Below are 19,556 nucleotides of genomic sequence, written 5' to 3' on the forward strand. Positions count from 1 at the left end.
AATGTGCATCAAAATAACCCTTACCATTGATTTAAACATTCATTATAGATCACAATTTTCAAATAGGCTAAACATACTAAACAGGCAAAAAATATCCAATGATAAACCACCTCTGAATAACATCCCTACAATCATACACAGCATGTACATCTCTTAGCATGTGTACTTTTTCGTGGCAGTAGGATTTTCTTTTTCTGATAGCCCTGCAGCACAAATTAATTGAGGAGCCGGGACACCTGTGCAGTCTATGCAAAGCAATCACAGAGATCTTTGTTCCTGGTGTATGACGAACATTCCTGGTCTGCATACCTTCCATTTTATGACACCTCGCACCCAAGGTTACACTGTGCGTGTGGCAACCCCGCTCGGCCCAATCACAGAGAAGCTGCGCCTGAAATAATATGCAGGGAGTGTTTAATTGGCAGCTGGCGTGTTATAAACCTCCTGGCAGCAGCTGTGTCTCTTATGGCCAGTGGCTAAGGGGGACTGTGTCATGATTTAACCCTTACATGGGACAGGTCCACCTATGGAGTTTTCAAGTCCGGAACTCAATTATCATTGGTCGTTATTGGTCAAGTGTTGCTTTATGCTGAACTGTGCCTGCAATGGTTTGCATGGATTTAGATGTGATTGTGTTTTGATGGACAGACAGCTGATGAACAGAGCATTTAATGCAATGATAGGGGCAAAAGCAGACTTTGGTGTCATGTTAAAACAAAAACACTTCGAATGGCCTACACAGTTACTTTGCAGTTTTGACAGATGGTCCTCCAGGTCTTAGTACTTTTGGAAACTTGTTGAAAACTGTATCCATGTAGAATTACAGGGCATTAATTTCCATAGTGATTTATTTCTTAAAAATACTTCAAGAGATAAGAAAAAATGTAATTATTGTTATTATTATTGATTGATTGGTATTTATTGATCTATTATTAGTATTATTATTAACATGGAATAATAATAACAACAGCAACAACAACAATTATTATTATTATCATTATTATTATTATTATTATTAATAATAATAATAATAATAATAATAATAATAATACCACATTCTGATTTAATTTACCATATATAATATCAAGGTCATGCCATCTTGAAGACCAAGGATTGTCTTTCAACTAAAGAAAATACTTGGTCTTCAAGATGGTATGTCCATGACAAAATATTCAATCGACAAAAAATGACTTCCCCTTTTGCCTTGTTTGGGTGATGCTTTTAATACTGCATGTTCCCACTAAATTCTGAGAAATGGGTACAATGAAGCCCACTGTTTTCTCAGAAAAGATGCAATTTGCTCGACTAAATGTAGACAATTAGGTGGCTGGATTTCTACTTCCCAGCTGCGGCATGGGCTTGCTGCCCAGTGTCTGAAAGCTGGCCAATAAAAACTTTACATTTGGCTGCGCTATAGATCCTGAATAATTAACCAGCCTCAGAAGCCATCAGTTATTTGGTTGAAGTGGAATTTTCAGCACCAATTAAAAAGGGACCAGGGTCTCTAGTGTATGTGTGTCCAGTCTGTGTGTGCAGCTTGTTCAACAGCCTCAAGGGTTTGGGGCTAGAGAAAATGTAGATGGGGGGGGGCTATATATTTTTTGAGCTATTCATAATGACCTTCAGGAGAGAAACCATTTTAACAGTCCTTGTGTGGCTCTGCATTTAAATTAAATAAATAAAAAAAATAGAGGCATTGAACCAAGCATGTTTTGACACTACCTGACATACATGGGAGTTACCTCAGTGGCCAGCAGGTGGTCATTTTATGGAAGAATATTCTTTTCAGTACAGAGCATGATGAAGGAAATTATATTGAATTTTTTCACCTACCTTAATATTACCGTCTGGCATATGCATTTTCTTGATCTGTTTATCCTCATTAATTAACTCATTAATATTCAACACGGTGGCGCAATGGTGAATCTGGGTTTGAATCTCAGCTGGGGCCTTTCAGTGTGGAGTTTGCATGTTCTCCACATGGGTTTCCTCCTACAGTCTAAAGACACGCAAGTTTGGCTAATTAGACTGTACCTTGCCTGTAGGGATGTGTGCGAGTGAATGGTGTGTATGTGTCCTGGCAACCAGTCTATGGTGTATTCGCACAATGCATGCTGGGATAGGCTCTTTAATTTCCTGTTTCATTTAACTTGTGTTTATTTTACTTCCAAAAATTTCCAACCATATATGCCCTGCAGATCACAGTCATAAGAGCTATCCTTAAAAACATATGAATATAAGCATGCACTACATATTTAAAAGTAAAATGACCTTCTCAACTCTAATCCATTGTGATATTTCTGTAAAAGGTACAAGCATTTGTCATTCTTAATTTTTAAAATAGAACCGATGGAAAAATATCTAAAAATCACATTCTGACTGCTGTACACAAGTATGCTTCCTGAGCTGTGAACTTTTGTGTCTTAGCATTACCACCCGAGTCCACCTGGTGGCGAAAGACTCCAGATCTAAAAAGGAGGTAAGCGGGTTTCCATGGTGTGGGAAAGAAAAACACGTTTACATAAAGGGTTATTAAAGAAGTCAGTGGAGAAGGCAAGTGCAAATAGGGTGGTGAGAATGGCTAAAATCTAAAGGGAGACATCTCTACAACTCATCCCTGGTCATCCTGAAATATACCAGAGAGCTGAGGATAGGTCAGTGAATCTCACACGCATGACTGCCTTCAGCAGGGTAGATCTTCCCCATATGTTCATCTGGGCACCTGGCCACAAAGGGTCAAAACGGTCTGTTGAGCTAAGCAAACTTCTCGTCCTTCGCAGACAAATGCATTTCTAAGGACAATGCGAAACCTCCCAGAGGTCCAGAGTTAAGGATGTTAAGTGCAGCCCTGGAAGAGGTGCTCAGGCCCAGTTCTCCTTTGGAAAAATCTACCCAAGGAGGGAACGTGTTTATGAACTATGGGTGCATGAGGGTTTATCCATTATCTTGCTGGATTATCTGAATGAATACGTCAGTAATGTTTAGTGGACTATTTTAGTGCTCTGTTATGAGTTTCTGGATTGATCTGACATGTAATGGATTAAATATCCACAGATGTAGGTATAGGTGCAAAAATAAATCACTTTACATAATTTCACACTGTTCAAATTAAAGTGGGCATATTGGTCAGTTCATGGAAAGATTTTTTTTTTTTTTTTAATAAATTATTTCAGCAAGTAGTTTTTATTGTTCTACACTCAGGAAAATGTATTGTGATGACATCCAAATGAGGCTTCAGAATAATTTAAGAAAAGTGCCTCTTCAAGTAAACAGTCCGTTACATTACTTTATTCATTCTATTTGAGGCAGGTTTTATCTTTAAGAACCATTTGCAAGTACTTTTCAAGTAAGTCTTTCAGCTGAACTTCAGCCAAGCAAATTCATCTTAACATTTGCAAAAGTGTCCCACAAGATGGGACAGTCTACCAAAAATGCAGCACCAGCGTACTCCCAATAAGTAATCACACACATTAATTGATCAGAGCTGAATTAATACTCTTTTGCATTCGGGTCATACTTTCTCGTATGTGCACTAAAGGGATGTGAGTATGAGCCTTGGCTTATTGTCCTCATAATAGAATTTGACATGTCTTCTGGACAGGAACGAGTCATTTTGAAGAAATGATTAAGGTGTTGAATGTGTGAGGTCACTCATTTTTGAGGACCAGTCAGTCTGCCTGTAAGCACTAAAGAAGTGAGCTTTAGAAATATGAATGCTCTCACTGTGCTGTCCAGGGTCTCGGAACATTGTTGTGTCATGAAAGGGGTTCTTCTCAAGATTGTGGTCTGTAATCAATCAACATTTGTCTTTAATCAATGTTAAAGACAAATGTTGATTAAATTCCAGCCGCTGGTAAAGATCACACAGTAAATTAAATACCGTATAACGTGTAGCAGCATTGCTCATTGTTTCAGCCTCCAATGTTAATCTGAGAGTGCACAGACAAGCACAAGCTCTCCATCAATGCACGCATGCAGGTTGGGCTCAGTTTCAGTATTCAAACTCAATTCAGTTCAGTACCTGAACGTGGGGTTCGGAGATGCACAGGAACAGTGCCTTAACAGGATAAACCATCCAGCAGCCCCCGATATTTCAACATTTAATCATGTGGTCTGAATTTGGGCTAAATTCTTCCCGTATGACTGGCATATGGTCACAGATATAATCGCCATGGCAACACCCTCTATTCAGCCAGGTTCTCGGGCAGTAGTAACGTCAATCTTCACAAGGCTCGATCAAAACATGTCATCTAAGACCAAAACTAGAGGTTCCTGAGGTCAAAATTGTGAATAACTGCATAATGGACCATGCAAAATGTAATCAGTGACAGCAAGTCTACTAGATAGAGAGGCGTGATGGAATATCATCCATCCTTAATATTCGCAATATGTGGAGGGAACAATGGATAAAACCTGGCAATGGATCGTCCAAGTTAATATGCGTGTTTTTCGTAGCCATGTTTTGACGACAAGGCAAATGACATCAGCCATCCATCGGCGAGCTGAAAAGGGTATAGTTGCAGGGGCGTTTGTTTCGTTCTGAAAACAAGCAGGCAAAGTATGAAGAATAACTGCACTGTCCCTCTTAAAGTGTGTTATTCCAGCTAACCAGTTCTCTGCAGCATTTGTTTTTAAAACCAAATTGCGGCTTTTGCGTTCTGGCTAGCTCCTTCTGCACTCAAAGTCAAAGCTCCATTGTTCCTGTAGGCTAGTAATACGCTATAGTGTGTCAGCGCCAAGACTTGTCGGTTGCCAAAGTGGAGCAAGAATCCGCTCAGATGTTCAAACAGGGCTTTGGCACTTGCGCCGTCTCCACAATTCCCCCCTTCTTTCAGTATTTCCATTTGTTGTTCTTTGTGTCGTAATAATTATTTAATCATCATTAATTTTCGCTACAACTTTGCAATATGCAAACTTTGCGTCTTGCAACAGTGGGACACGATCTTCCATCTCACATGCATTCGCACATATACTGTACACACAGACATAGACACACACACACTCACACACAGATACAGACACACACACACACACACACACACACACTAGTTATTTCCCAACACTATTGCTTCAGGCTTTTTGAAATACAAACTTGCATTCCTAAAGAACATTTTTTCTTAGCATATTTACAGACCCCCTCTCCTCCCCAGACACATTCACACACACACAAACACACATGCACACACTCACACACGCACGCATGCACACACACGCACACAAACACACATGCACACACACACACACACACACACACACGCACGCACGCACACACACACACACACACACCCACACACACACCAGCACTGCTATACTGAAAGCCCACATTATGGTCAGCCGCTCGTGAAGTTAGTTTTGCTAGGGAAACCAAGCTGCCATCTTTAATATAATAATGTTCCCAAATTATATGGTTCTAATTATGAACTGTTTGATCACACACGCTTGCATCTGGAAAGTTACCATGCGACCACAATGAAGCTTTTTCTGAACTGAAAAGTACGACCTTTACTTCTGACCCAACGTAAATTAAGAAAACCACTTCACTTTCGGCTGCACCCTGTCGCTCTCTTTATGTGTGCCAGGGGTTCTAAGAAGTTTATTCACAATGTAGTATTAGCCCATTTGCAAGTGCATGAAAATAAAATGTTTGTGCAGCCCTGGACCACATCATAAATTGTGCATGCCTGATGGCACAACAGTGTTTAGAAGATGCTCTACTGTAAGCTGATTCTGTGCAGTTGTTTAATATGATGTTTGCAAAGATTGTGAGGTGGAACTAAGTTCGTCATGCTCAATATCATTTCATATGATGCTGTGTCCTTACCAAATGTTGAACATTCATTGGTAAGTGTGTCAAAGTACACCGCAAAGTTTGGCAAATATACTTAGGAACTATTTATTTATTTATTTATTTATTTGTTTATTTATAATACATTGTTAGATTGTGAAACAGAAAAATATCACTGGAAACTTAATGTAGTCCTGCTTCTTTGTGACTGGGTTGTCATGGATCAACAATCCGTTAAAATGGTATTCAACTGTATTTTAGCATATTGTTTAGGAATTACATTAAAAATGTAAGACAATTTCCTGTATAAACGTCATCGGTAAACAAAGAAACATTGTAGCCGGAAGCTAAATAAACCCAATTAAAATATTTATGGGGTACAACTTTCCACAGGAGCGAGGTCCCTAATTTGGGTCTTGTGGCAAGAAGGGTCCGCTTAGGTCCGGAGGCGCGTCAGGTGATTTAAAAGACGCGTAAATTAACTGACGCGCCGCTGCTAATCGAGGTTTGCGCTTTTCAGAGAAGCAATAAGTCCTCTCCGGCAGCTTTTAAATTGCCCCAGTTTCTGGGAATTTTGGTTGGTAACAAGCACCTGAAAAGCCAATCGCTGCCCATGCCTGGGGCCAAAGGCTTGTTTTAATTACCAGCAGACATGTTTCATGTTCCAAATCATAGTTTGCCTTTTAACATGCCCTGTGCGTCATAACATTGCTTCCAGCTGCAGAAAAATAGTGTAACTATGAGTGAGTGATCTTCCGTCAGTAAGGTCCAATCTAACTGTAGTGCGCATGAAATCAGAACAATAGATTGGAGGAAATATAATTTTTTTAAAAATTTCTAATGCAAATCACATGGGTGTAATTAATGAAAAATGTGTAAAAATGATGACTAAAAATTAACAGTATATTGAAAAAGGGCCAAGTATAATATAAATGTGTCAGTTGATTGACTCTGAGACCTGAAGAATCAAATAGACATCTTTTCATGGGTTTAGTATTTACAAAAATAATTGTCAATAATATATTTTTTGAACATCATCAGTGCTAACATCAGTTAAGATAACTTTTCTATTGTGTACTTGAGGAAATTCTATTTTTTGTTTTGTTTTTATTTTACTATTATTTGCATACCAACTTTATGTTCTTTTTTTTTTTCATTTTTCCCCTCAATGTCAAAGTAATGAACTGAATACTTGGTTACTCCATAACTCGAAAAAATAAATAAGTCCACGACATTTGCAACAAAGTTATTAAAGTCTTAACTGTGTACTCATTAAAATCTTTCGAGGATGGAAACTTCATTTTTACGAGGTTTCAGAAAGCACCCTCCTCTTTCCTAAAAACCATGATTCATAATGAGTCAAGTAACCTTGTAAAATGTAACAAATCAAGTTCCAGGCACCTACATCGAAAGCCATGCAAAGACAAAGACGCTAGTGAGGAAAACGTCCGTAGGGGTATAGCTAAGATTACACAAAGCCCCAAATCATACACATTCTGTGTATCAATAACACTGAGCATGGTTATAAGCATCACAACCACTCCCTATTGGCCATCTGGACAATGATAAGGTCACTGCTGGTAAGCATGTCAACTGGGTTCTGGGTCGATGATATTTCACTCAGATATTTACAGAAGTTTGCGAATACCTTTAGTCTTGTCCTTTCTTTGCAAAGTAATTATCTTACTAGACATATATAGATTAAATATTTTCACTCTATGGAAAAGAGAAAAAAAAGAAAAATGTCTAAATTTAGTGCAGGTAGAATGGAAACTTGCTGGGCTTCAGTATTCCTGTAAGGCCGCTGGACCACTCTGATCCAGAGCCCTAAAGAGGAAGCAGTCCTCAGCACTGACTGTAGCAAGAAAATAAACACTAGCCCGACACACAGATCTGGCTGTTTGTCTTCTCCTCAACCGTGAAGGCCTCGCTTAAAAGATACCTCGAGTCAACCCAGGTCTTGGCTTCTCTCTCTTCCAGCCAAGCAGAGGCCATTAAAGGAAATTCTTCTGCGGGAAATCTACAGAGAGAGGTGGGTGGTATGTGGAGCTTTTGTTTTTTCTACAGTATTTTTTTTTCTCCCCCACCCCCCGCCTCACCCTCCTCCCCACTCCGCTCCGAGGGCAGTTTACTTTAGTCACGATACAGGAGGCCCGAAGCTCCAGCTTGGCTGCCATGCCCACAATTCACTGCTGCTGACGTAGCTGATGGAGTCGAGGTGACAGCTACATAAATCACCAGCCAATGGCGCTAATAGGCCGGCCGTATAAAAAAAAAAAAGAAGTGACGCAGGGACCACCCAGGCAGTGGGGAGGAATGGAGCTGGGAGTCAGATCCAACGCTCTGCGCCGTACGGGGAGTCGAAACTCTTAACCCCCTGCTTTCCCGGCGCTGTTCCCCCTCTCGTGGGGGGGGGGGGGGGGGGGGGAGGGTGGGGTGGGGTGAGCTCTCTTAGCAACACAGGAAGAGCCCCTCTGGAATCCGGAGTCGCGCGATTCATATTTGGCGCCTTCGCTAAGCGCCAGAGGGACGGGCGGGTCCGAGGCTCCTGCACTCGCTGCTTTACCCTCTCTCGGTGAAACCCATAAACGCCTCAAATCCGCTAACCGGCAAGCTGAGCCTTGACGCTCGCGCTCGCGCTCGCTCTCTGGAGCGCTTTGGAGTCCGCAGGACTCTGGGTAATTTACTCCGATCACCCTTTTCTTTGGTAGCCAGAGCGCAGCTGGAAGTCTTCATTTCTTATCTCCAACATTTATCTTGCAGACAAGCAAAATCAGGTTCAAGCCGACCGCGGCCACCTATTTTGGCCAACAGTACTCTGTACTCCCCTTTTTTACCTTCGATAATTTAATCTGTGCGCCTCTCCCTGATGAGAGAGTTTGGAATGAGAGACACTTGGTTGTGCACTGCCCAATAACAAGGACAGATTCCTCCTTTGAAGAGTGTAAAAACACACTTCACATTTACCCTCAGGCTCTCCACATGACCGTCTGTAGGGTCGGGTGTACCGTGACCCCCCCCCCCCCTCCCAACCCCGTTGCCTGATGGACGTTGAATCCAAGGTCTCGTTGTGTCAGACCAACCCTGGCAGTTTCCTTGACATAAACATACTAATGGCTCTTGGTCAATCGCAGAGCACACCCCGTACCTGCAGTTGGGTTTACACGAGGCAAGAAAAACCTGAGTCTGACGTAAAAGTAAAGAAAACAGTCCTTGTGTGAGTAACTCCCAGCATGCTTTTTGGCTCAGGGATATCTCTTGATTCTATCTCTATTTTGACATGTCCTTGTTATTCTTAATGTTTATCATAAGTGTGATATGAATTTTGTTTTGACTAATTCAAAAATGTTTTTTTATTTTGGGGGGGGGGGGGGGGTGGGTGCTATTCTGCATGCAAAAAAGAAGAAGGGGGGGGTTGACTTGGAACTTGGGAAGAAAATTCCCAGAGATTCAAATACAATCTGGCCTCACACTCAACAGCAGTGCTCTGAACTTGAACTTTATAAAAGGCCAGCCTCTCTGCAAACGTCTGCTCCATAGAAAAATGTTTTGCTGTTCCTCCTTACTATAACTACAGTTATATGCCAGCACACACAGAGGAAACACACGCGCATTGAACTACCTAGCGGGCAGTTCCTTCTGCGGTGCCAGTATATGCAATGCGTTGTCATTATAAAATGATTTGTTTGTATATTTATGGGGGTATGTCTTGTGGTACTTGAGAATGTCTTTGAAGCATGAAGTCATGCTCAGGGCATATGCAAGGTGACACAGGCTATGCTAACATGCTTTATATCCAGTCATATTTTCAGACCATACAATACTATATCATCCACTGATATACATATACTGTATACAAGCTGCCAGAGATGTAGCAGATTTACACAGACTTCTACATAAATATGATGTCATGCTCAAACTACAAGTCAATGTTTTCATACTCAGTTTCTTCATAAGAAGATTATGACCATATTTTTCCCTTTAGACATAATTATTTCCTCTAAGAAAATAACATTTTGGAAAGGCACACACACACATAATATGAATGCGCAAATATATGTAGCTACATGTTCTGTTTGGGGTGTGAAATAGCAATAACATGTCAAAGTGTGTTTCCAAGACCTATTCAAAAAGATAAGTGGCATTAAGATGAAAAAAAGACAGTGAACAGTGTCTAGGTCTGAATTCTCGTGGGAGCATTGATACTTCGGCTTCAATTATGGTGACGAGTCTCCACCCCTGGACTTGGTGAATGCCGTTTCTTGAGAGAAAATCCCTGAAATTGGCCTTAATGACCAGGCTCTTCTGTTATTTTCAGTCTGACCTCTACCGCCGGCTTGCCAAAAAAACACCACGGGCGTTTATTTAACAGCCCGTAAATTGCTTTAGGTCATAGCTCATTAACGGCTGTTCTGCGATGAAATCACCGTCGGCCCCTTACGCGACGCTGATAAATCGGAGTGTTTATGGCGACCTCTCCGCTCTCATCTGCGTCCAGGTGAAATTTGGTGTGGGGTGTGGGGCGAAGGAGCAAAATCAACACGGTTAGTACCTGTGATACTGTGGGGGAAAAACTCCCTCCTTCCCTCTGTTATTGGGGGGGGGGGGACTTTTGGATTTTGGACAGCATGCGAGTAACCTTGGAAGCGTACTCCAGACTGAGGCGGGAAAATAAATCAAGGAATATAAGCTCATAAATTCAGTGAGTCTGACCAACGGAGTGATTTAAGGTCCAGGGAATTTCATATTCCATTCCTCCTCCCATGAACGATCGACATGACTAATAACCTGAGGGACTTTTGCTTTTCTTTATTTTTTTGAGGAAATTCAAATTGAAACATGTGGGTTCTGTTTGGTTCGCTATGTATGCCACTGGTCAGTGTTGCAAACCATTATCGGCTTTATTTATCTTGAAACTTTTCGTTCAAGTACATTCATATTTTCTCAGAATTCACATTTGAAAAGGAGTAGCAGAGTTCTTTCATTTGAAAGATAGTTATACATCAATCTGATGGGAAAAATGAACTGCTACCCACTCTTCCAGAAAATGAAAAGTGGGTCACTTAAGAAGTGATACAGTAAATATGTGAAATCAACACTCAGTCACGGGTCAAAGTATGCCTCATTGATTACATGTAACTGTACAAACAGGAAAAAAGCACTCCATGTACACTCTATGTTTAGTGGATGTGAATATGTGAAACAAATGTCTTTTGTGGCAAAAGAGTTTGTCTTCAGAAATTAGAACTTACCACAGCAATTTCACATCAGTAAAAACATGGCAGCAACATCTTGTATTCTTGGATGTTTTTTTCTTGATTTTTATATCTGTGCCCACAATCTTCTGTATAGCAGGAGATTGGCAGGCTAATCATACACTGGGATAGGATTTTATCTCATCTGCCTCAGGGATTTCCCACCCAGGAAGAGACGCCCCAACTCCCACATGATTGACAGGTGATAATATGTGTACAGCCTGCTGAGTAGGTGCCATTCCAAGTACATTGATTCTACCCCCAAGTACAGACCCAGGATCAGTTCAAATTTATTTTCATCATGGCTTTCATTAAGTTTTTGGTTTGAGAAGGTGATCCTGGACCAGTTGTAAGTACATATGTGGGGGTGAAATTAAAGAGGCAGTTTCCAGAGCCTGAAGACACAATGAAGACACCTAGGATACGAACATGACTTGACAGCACCAGTCACGCAAGCATCCGTGTGCTACCATGAGACAAAAGCGCACCTGGTTTCAGGTAATTAGCTGAAAGATCAAGTCAGCTGAAAGCAAATGGCAAACTCCGCGGCTCAGGAAATTAGCGGGGTTCTCTGCCCGAACAAGCACGGGCCCTTGAGCCTGCAGTTTTATCCAGTATCATTGACCCAAAGATACCGAGTTGAATATTTCACGAGCCCTAGCATTGTCAGTATGAGAACAGAGACACCATTGCACTCAAATAACCCTGCAAGGTTTAACCTCAGTCATCGGAATCCATGCAAAGTTAGGAAGACACAGAATCACGAGCCTCACGTTTCAATCTACCTCAAGTGAGAAATACTTTCTTAAAAAATGACAGGATGGATTTGGTGGGATTCCTGACGCACAGCTGTGCCCCCTAATTAACTAGCATCTCTGTAACTTTCATTCATTTGTGAACAGGCAACATTTCAGTGCCCGGCATGCATTGGAATGTAGAGTGCAATATAAGTGTATAGGAATTCGTACACAGCTTAATTTCTAAAACTTTAATAACTGTAACAGACAGTTTAGAGCAAATGAAAAGTTCTTATATGATAAGTTACACATCCCTCTCTCTCCTGCTCTCGTATAAGTTATTCATCTCCTCTCTCTGCCTTTCCCATGCCACCCCTCCCCCCTCACCCCCCTCCTCACGCCCCCCCACCACACACATATATTTTTCATAAACTCCTGGTGAATACTTTGCCCCGTGACTGAGTGTTGAATTTAATGCCCAATTTAACATGGGCTTTTGTTGGCCGCCCCTTTGTTCCGCGGGGTCTCCTAATCCGGGGGCGGCGGGGGAGAAGGGAGCAGGGGGTGGGGGTGCTGTTGATGGCCAGGGGGCACCAGTGAGGCCCATTGTGCATCTGTGACAGCGTGTCCCCCCAGCCCCCGGGGTCTCTGAGCTGTCAGGTCCCTCTGCCCCAGCTCTCCACAGGCAGGGGGCCATGCGGCCAGTGCTGCCGCACGCTGGTCCCTGGAATCCTAGCCTCTGTTGAGTAGCAACTGACCCTGGGGGGGGGGGGGGGGGGGGGGAGTACACTTGTTTACACACATGACAGTGGTCGCCGTGGTAGTTAAAAAAAATAAATAAAAAAAACCAAGGGAAACAAACCCTCTGGAAACAAACCAAAAATTGTCTAAGGGCAATGCTGAGAGAGGGCATCTGGAGAATGAGTACGTTTTTTTTTGCCTGTTCAGTTTGTACCAGGTAATGTTTGTCATCACGATTTGTCAACAATTTTTGATAGTAGCAAACTCTCAGGGGGGCTTCAATGCATAAAAAACTTCCTACTTTTGCATCCAATCCTTAAAAAATTATATGGGCTCTCTCTCGCTCTCTCTCTCTCTCTCACACACGCACCCGCACACGCACACGCACACGCACATTTAAATATATGTGCTACATCAGAGCTAGACTGAATGCCTCCCTGTAGCACACGGGCACCAGCGCAGGGATAGAGCTACTGCGTTAGCTTTCTTAAAGTCACAGACGTACGGCTTTGCCAGTTTCCTCCTCCTTTCATCTCGTACATAATCCTTTGTTTGCGCAGCTCTCAGTAGTGTCAGCCGAGTTTATTTAGGTTCTTTGCCGATCTTAACTGTACAATTCCGCGAGTGTTAGGCATTACGACTCTGAAAAGCTCATTGATGAGAGATTTGCCAGTTTTTTACCCTTTCACCGCAATCCTGTTTGCTTTATGAAAATGATTAAGTCCAGGGTTGCTTTTTTTTCTTTCTTTTTTGGTTTCCTAACGGTGGCGGGTAAAAACACACTCACAAAATCTGCGAAGCATGCGAGTACCCCCTCGCTTTAGCACTTGGCTCAAGCCATTGAAAGAACAAAGGCCTGCTGAAAGTTAAGCAGAGTAGGGTGGATGGAGTTTGCTTTGCATTAATTCCGCCTTTTGTCAAGAAGTGAAGTCCAGCATTCAAATGAAGGCTTTCGAAAACAAAGCAGAGTTCTGCTCGGGGTTTCATTCAAATTAAAATGGACAAACACTGTTCAAGTGGGTAAATCGACAACATTGTCGGGATCTCCCCCCCCCCCCCCCCCCCCCCAGTAAAGAGCAAAGTGATCCACAGCCTGGAGTACTCCCCTTTCGAAAAAAGGAGGGAAAAACATAAGTAGATGAGATCAGATAGCGTGTGCTAAATGTAGAAAAGGTGCATTAACTATTCTGAAAGAAAATGAGGTCTTTAACTTCTTTGGTCATACATTTTAGCCTACAAAATGGCCTCGGTCTTGTACTCAGAATTTTATTATTTCATCTGCATGGGTCATGACATGCCAGAATGTGTTCCCAATGGTTGAGTTTTGACACTTTAATACTTATGTTGCCAGTTAAGAAAACTGAACTGTCATGCCACTTTAAAGAGTCCTCTATTTTTGCACATTACTTTGGATGCATCACATTCAATAAATGTATTAGTAGATAAATCACCCCATACATATGCGTTTATAAATAAAACAAGCCAAAATACAATTATGGACAAAATAAAATATTGTAAAGCCTCCACATTTGGGCGGGAATTCCTTAATGATGGATTCAGCCTGACTGTTGGCCTTGACTTATCCCCCTGCTTTAGATTACATGTCCTACATTGAATAGTCTTCAGCGAGCACAATACAATCCTACGTTTAACTTTAAGTAGTTCCCCTAGTCCTTGTTCAGTTCATATAGTGTTTTACCACAGTGCCACGGGTGCCTTGTTTTGAAAAAAATAAGATATTTTATACCTAGAGTGCCCATATAGCCTACATGGTGTACTCTACATCTCAAGCATACCTCAATACCATCAACAGCCATCATAACCAGAGCTGCCCATTCTTACTCGATTTAGCGACTTTTTGACCTTCCTAGCGACTAAAAATCTTATCTAGCGACTAGCGAGAAATTTGGCAACTTCTCACAATTTTGGCAACCTCCATTCTTGTTGCCGAGCAACAGCAAAAATTTGCGAACGATGTCGAGTCTGACGTCACCGTGTACCCACCCTGCATCGCGTCATCACGCAATCTAGCGACTTCTAGCAACATTTCAGAGAGCCTATAGCGACTTCCGGTGAGATTTATTTTGCAAACACTGATCATGACAAGGCAAAAAATACCTGACTGTCGACGTGACACACCCTTAGCGTAGGCTGTCAAAATATTATTCAGATATTGTCAAAAACTGAGGCATAACATAGGCAATAACAAGTGCTCCAGATCAGTTTAATCCATGAACCATCGAATGACAGCCAGACAGCGTTTCCAGGCAACGGTGCAAATCTTCTGTTACTTCATTCGAACAGCAGTGGAATATCGCGTCACCGCCTTTTAGTCGAAGGCCGGCCGGAAACTGCAGTTTGTTTTAACGACATAATTACAAGCGTTGCGCAGCGGCGGGGACAAAGTTTCCAGTCTCGGGAGGGCCGTTACTCAGCTCCATATTAATGAGATGGGTCGAGGCGGGAGTGGATAATTACAGGGAGAGAGAGAAATCCGGCGCACCAGAGCCCCGCAGAAAATAACACTTCCACCTGAAGCTTGTCATTTTGAGCTGATTTATTCGGCAGTGAAAGGAGTCCTTGTAAGCCTAAATAAATTTTAATTGCGGTAAGCAGTTTAACATGGCAGCTCTCTCTCTTCCCTCATTCAGCCGAGCGCTTTGAGGGGATTACGAAGGCAAAGGGGATTGCTGGGACATATTTACAGCACAGTGTGAACCCTGTGAAGTCATACAAACCCGATCTATTGTTCTTCCGGGCATCTTTGGATATAGCTGTCCCCAAAAATAACATTAAAGAAATAATTAAGAACGAAAAATCCTCAATGAACAACCTCATAAGCAGCATTTGATAAAAAAATATCTTTTTTATTTTTTACATTTATAGCTAATAAAATATATATATATAATTTATATAAAATATATATAAATAAATAGTGCAGGCACCTAGTCGTAAGAGGTCATAAGAATTGTGAGGTGGTGTCCTTCTGTCATATCCTTACACAAGACCTTTAACCCCAATTTCTCCTGTGAAAATACAGCTGTAAAACCAAATTACAGAATGTGCAATCAATTAAATTGCACACAACACATGCCATTCTAAGATAAGGATGCTGATCTGTAAAGCAAAGATGCAAGATAATAGAATGTGTGTTGCAAAAACTTCCCTACACAGACAGTGACGTGCCTGTAATTGAGGATTTGGGAAATTACAAAATCCAGAAAAAAGAAACACATTTAAAACAAAGAATTAATAAATATACAAAATGCTAAATAAAAAGGCTATAGGTAATCATGAATCTCTTGTGCAGCAAGAGTAGTCTAAAGTTCAATGCTTACAAAGTATGTGACACTACTAAGTATGTGCCAGGCATAGAAACTGCAGTTTAGTATAAAAAGGGTTTTTTTTGTTTTGTTTTAAACTTCAGTGACTAAAATGAGTTTCACAGCATACAGTTTGATCCATCTGTTCACATTTTGCTCGTTGGTATCTCCATGATATCTGAGTATGCAGTGAAAGCTTCTCTTTCTTTTGGTTTATGTTAAGAGAAATTCCTACTAGGGAGGGACAGCTCATTGTTGCCCCTAATATTAAACAAACACACCACCTATTCTCTTTTTATTATTGGCTGCGGAGGTGTAAAACAGTGATCTTTTTTAAAATTCTAAACTTGGTTCATTTGCTTTTGGAAGAATGGCTATGAACCCCTAACTTTAAAAGGAAAAAAGAATTTGGTTCCAAACGAGTGTTTTTGCTTGACCCGAGGGGGTGAATTTCAAGGCCCTGTTGCGAGTTTGGGCCTGCTGGTGGGACAGGTTTGAAGAAAAAAAAGTTCCCAATTACTGACCTTTGAGGGAGTCAGCATTCCACAGATTAGAGTCACAGGGAGTTTGCTTCACCAAAATCTCTCCTCATAATTTAACACGTCCTCGGCACCATTAACCGGCCCCTGCTACGGTCAGCGGCAAGATATTTCCGCGGGCTAAGCACAGTTATTAACGAGGAACGAGGTGACTAATTGGAAACAGCAACATTTTTGTGACAAATGCATTAACGGTGCTTAAGACAGGCCAACAGATATGCTGGCCTGCGCAATGGTGCTTTGAGACAGTTTCAAAGCAACTGTGAGACAATAATCATGCCAGAAAATTAAGGATTCCTTTAACTTGTAGTACTATCTTTGTGAGGACCAAATGTCCTCACAAGGATAGAAAGATGAGGAAAATTACGCTTTGTGGGGACCTTTATCTGGTCCCCACAAGGTCAAAAGGCTGTTTTAGGGTTAGGACTCAGGGTTAGGGTTACAATTAGGTTAAGGTTAGGCATGTAGTGGTTGGGGTTAGGGTTAGGGTTAGAGGTTACAGAATGAATGTAGTCAATGGGAAATCCTCAAGTATAGCAATACGGGACTGTGTGTGTGTGTGTGTGTGTGTTTCACAGTCATTCCTTCACACTTTTTTGTCATAACATATATTTATTAATGTTATATTCATCCGATTTTTACTGATGGACCAGGTCTTTTTCTTTGATCTTTGTATCCTGGTCTTGTGCTTTCAACATTTGTTAACAATAAAAGCTAAATCACTATCAGCAGTTTTTAGGATCTTGCTCCAGTTTCCAGTATCTTATTCTCATTCTGTGCACCTATTACTACCTACTACTGAAGGGAACCAGACCTGCTGACATCTGCTTTGATTTTAAATCAAAGCCCCTCTTAGCTGAATCTGATATTTCTGCATGATATCTGGCGATGATCTTGCTTCTGGGGATACAGAAAAATCCTGTTTGTTCTTAATTTTAAAGACATCAAAATTATTATTCATCATAAATGAAATAAAAAATTGCTTTTATGAAGGGACTTAAATGATATAATAAACAGTACGTTGGTTGCTTGCACCATTCAGTATTACTAGAAACCACATGCTTCCCATTAAATCTTTTCAAAACACTTTTCTCTTTGTGTCTTGGCTTACCTTTACATTTACAAATAGTTTATTTTGAGCCCAATGTTATATTTACATCTTGTCATCAGATTTTAAACCTGTAGATAATACATAAACCAAAAAAAAACTTAAACAATAGAACATGCAAAGAGGAGTTCTCAATCTATCAATTTTATTGCTTTAAAAAATCCCTTGCGAATAAATGAAAGATTTGGGAGTACACAGCAACCACTGATTTCTATCAGGAGTCTCTCTCGGGTTAAAAAGAGAAGCAGAAGACCTGTGATGACACGTTTTAGAAGATAATGTGAACGAGTCATGGATCTGCTGTAATCTGATCAGGCGTGTTGTTTGACTTTACGGGATACGAAAAAAAAATCCGGTGCGTTCATCTGCGCTTGCCTAGTCGCAAAGACTCCCCCTGACGGCGCATGCTCACGCCCAGACCAGGCGATGCGGTCTGAGCCTCAGGACAGCCTCCGGGTGCTCCTGCGATGAAATCTGAAAGTGAACCATTTTCAAAGGCCTCGCTGGAGCGTCATCCTTTGGCCGGGGTCGAGACCGACTTCGCGTCCTCCGCCGACGCAGACATTCGCAGGAAGGTCCTGTCCAATCGGCTGGAACGAGCCCCTTCAGTCCAGCAGAGTCTGTGTCGGCCCCCTGTAATCATCGAGGTCACTGCCTCAACCCCGCTCACTTTTTCTCAGGAAGCGCGCGGATGAAAGGAGCAGGGGAGTATGACTGTGCAAACGCAGCTAGGGTCAGATCAGCAAAACTGCTGCTTATTCACGCACTCATGTACTTGTTCGTGTACTTGTGAGTACTTAGCGCTGAACGCAGTGCTTTTCGAAAGATCAGGCCAACCTCAGCACACCATCTTTTAAAAATGGGTCAGAGGGAAGGGAGAAAACCCGAAACACACACTCTGCTAAACTTCTCCCCTCGGGGGCGAAGAAATCACTCCCATTCATTGAGGATCGAGGTGGCTATGTTCACTTTTGTCTCTACATCCACTAGACTTTAATCCATTAGACGGAATAATATGAACAATAGAATTATGATATTTTAAATATTATGATATTTTAACCTATTCTTTTGCATTACTCTATTATTTTGAATACTTTTTAACTTTTTGGCTTTGTCTGCGTTATGTGATTGTGCTGTTTCTGCGTCACCACACAAGAAGTTCCTCACAAAGAATTTGTATTTGGAATATAACTGAAAGCTGGCCCTCAAAATTAAGTGCATAAAATAGTATGGATACTAAGTCAAGCACTCTAAATTGTGATGTATCACCTCGCTTGAAGCCAATGGTGGAAATTCTCTTCCCAGCTTTTTTCTCGAAAACATTGTACAGCAGTGTCCTCTACTTTCACCAAAAACAATGAAGAAAATCATTCATCCTTTTAAAATGTTTTCAATTCATTTTGATTAAGGTGAGACACACTACAGGTTCTAAATATAAAGTAAATAAGAGAGGGGAGAACTACACGCTTCGCATATTAGGGAAATTTCCTTGAAGGATTTTACAGCAACACAATGCAGTTACTGCGTTCTTTTTGTTGTTGTTGATGATGATGATGATGATGATTTCAGTGCAAGTGACTGTCTGAAGTGTGACTGACAGGAAGTTGGTGACTTGCAGGGGATAGTGGATTGCCAAAAACAGGAGTTCATTGGAATAAAACCAAGGTGATGTGCTTGCTTAATTCCAATGAATTCCTTGAATCATTTATCTGAGTGCATGTATATTTAAGCTGTTCTGTTTTCCCTTCTCTGCTATTTTGGCTTTAGAATTACTCTGAGAAGTTCACAGACAGACTTTAACAGTCTGACAAAATTGTGATTCAGAGCTTTAATCCATACTGCAGTTTAGTTTATTTACCAATTTAAGAAATGCATAGAGGTTTACATGAGAAGCATAGAGAATGGGACAGTAGGAATCTTGCTGCCCCCTCCTCTACACACTTCTTGTAAACCACATGCTTTCCTCTGACTTTAGCCAATTATAGAACTGATTTGTGTCAGCAGGTGCCGTAGTTCACTGACTATAAAGCAGGGTGGAAAGTGATTGGTTTACATACTCTGTCACTCA

At 41.4% G+C, this 19,556-nt stretch overlaps 1 protein-coding gene across 2 annotated transcripts in view; it reads left to right on the forward strand.

Annotated features, from left to right (window-relative positions):
* tars1 (threonyl-tRNA synthetase 1) overlaps positions 1-7,949 on the forward strand; it is a 32,814-nt gene extending 24,865 nt beyond the window's left edge. For both annotated transcript variants that reach the window (XM_035378913.1, XM_035378915.1), the window contains exon 21: positions 7,937-7,949. The gene's annotated coding sequence lies outside the window, so the exon portion shown is untranslated. The remainder of the gene's footprint in view (positions 1-7,936) is intronic.
* Positions 7,950-19,556: the final 11,607 nt, after the last annotated feature.

This window comes from Anguilla anguilla, chromosome 10 (assembly GCF_013347855.1).
Source record: "Anguilla anguilla isolate fAngAng1 chromosome 10, fAngAng1.pri, whole genome shotgun sequence".
NCBI classification, from domain to species: Eukaryota; Metazoa; Chordata; class Actinopteri; order Anguilliformes; family Anguillidae; genus Anguilla; species Anguilla anguilla.